At 59.3% G+C, this 1,846-nt stretch overlaps 1 pseudogene; it reads right to left on the reverse strand.

Moving 5' to 3' along the window:
• Nucleotides 1-258: 258 nt before the first annotated feature.
• LOC102767548 lies at nt 259-1,840 on the reverse strand (annotated as a pseudogene).
• Nucleotides 1,841-1,846: the final 6 nt, after the last annotated feature.

A 1,846-nucleotide genomic window follows, 5' to 3' on the forward strand; every position in this document is an offset into this window, starting at 1 on the left:
CCTGAGGTCTCATTTCCTGCTCCCAGAGGGCAACTCCTGCCAGGTCCGGAAGGCCTTCATCTGGGTCCCACGCCCCCCACACCCACCCCCAGCATCCTCCCACCACCACCCAGGCTTCTGCTCCTCTTCTTTCCTGAGGCCTGAGAATGGGGACAAGTTTATTGTCATAAAAATAAATTACAAAACGCAACGCCAGCATGACTGCATGAACACGGGCTCGTGGTGTTATGGGTTCAATCAGTGAGATAGACCACCGACTCAGAATTTAAATTTAGGAGCCTTTATTAAGCTGGCCAGCTGACTACAGTACGTCCCTCCTGTAGGAACCTCATACTGCAGTGCTGACCAAGGGTACAGCAAAGCCTTTTATCTGTAACACTACAAAGCATTTCCTGGCACTGGCAGGGTTCATACAAAGTTTACAAGTATGAATGGGGAGGTAAACGGAGTCACACCTGGGTGGGTTGAATCATAATACACTGTTTTCTGAGACAATCTAGCAATTTTTCTGTCAGGATCCCGGACCCTAATACAATAGGTAACTTTTCCATGCCTCCATCCTTCCCCCTAGCACATTCTGTAACCCTTCTATGCCTCAGTCCCTCACCCTAGCACAGTGGAAACACTGGAACGCGACCCCAGGGCGATTCCCTGGGAGGCAGAGCGACCACCTAGCACGCAGGTACCCTTATCCCGGGTCTAAGGTTGCTGTGCCGCCGGCAAGGTGTCCTGTCCACCCGGACGGAGTCTGTCCTTCGGAGGCTCCGCCTCAGAGCCAGGCTGTCCTTGGGGGCGGGAGATGGGGGGGTTGGAGGGCCATGGGCGGTCTGACTCCTGACCCCTGACCCGCTGCGGGGGGGTGGGGGGGGCGGTCACTGCTGGCAGGTGTCTGGAAGGCTTCGAGGGAGCGGAAGTCCCTCCAGGTGGGGGGCAGGCCGTCCTGCAGGATCTTCCCGCAGCGCTGGCAGGGCGCCTGGAACAGCTTTATGTAGCTTCTCAGCCAGGTCAGGAAGGACCGGACCACGACATGTGGCATCTGGGGCAGCTGGTAGTGCAGCAGCGCAGTGGTGGCGTGGTCTGTCACCTTCTGGAACACGTGGTAGTGGGACTTGGACCATATATCCAGCTTGCCGTCTTCCGTGTAGACGTTCTCGTTGTAGCCCTTCACGATCGTTCGGTCAATGGACAGGCTCCGCATGACGACAATCACTTTTAGCACCTTTCCCAAGGTCACCAGAAGCATCGCTGACGTTCCACTGGGTCTGGATAACTGGATGGACATTTCAGGAAACATCCTGTCAATGCGACTGATCACGTCATCCACATACCGAGGCGGCAGGACGAGCGTGGTCTGCGCCCTGGGCCGGCGTTTCGCAGACACTCCCGACTGGTTAGCAGCGCGTCTCAGCGCCTGTTGGTTCAGAGGCCGGACGCCAGGCCCGCGTGGTGCTGCAGCTTGTTGGACCACTGGTAGGCTTGGAGGAGCCGGCTGTAGAGGGGGGTTTTGTCCCGCGCGGGGTGCAGGCTCAGCAGGCCGCTGTTATGGAGCGGGTGGTTCTCCCACGGCTTGCCGACCAGGTTGCTCAGACGTTCCAGCTCGTGGAGGTCCCGGTTGACCGAGTGCAGGTGGTCCTGGAAGTGCGCGATGAAGGCCTTCTCCCGGCCCCCCAGCGTCTCCCTGTTGCGCACGCCATCCTCCCGGCAGTCGAACACCCTGCTCACGCTGGAGCGCAGCGCCTGGATGGCACTGATGGCCTGGGAGAAGGCCTCCAGGTTCACGCCGACGCTCAGCGGGTCCGCCATATCGCCGCCGCCGTCACCACAGCCGCTCCATTGCCGGCTTCGC

Source organism: Myotis davidii, unplaced genomic scaffold (genome assembly GCF_000327345.1).
Source record: "Myotis davidii unplaced genomic scaffold, ASM32734v1 scaffold668, whole genome shotgun sequence".
NCBI lineage: Eukaryota > Metazoa > Chordata > Mammalia > Chiroptera > Vespertilionidae > Myotis > Myotis davidii.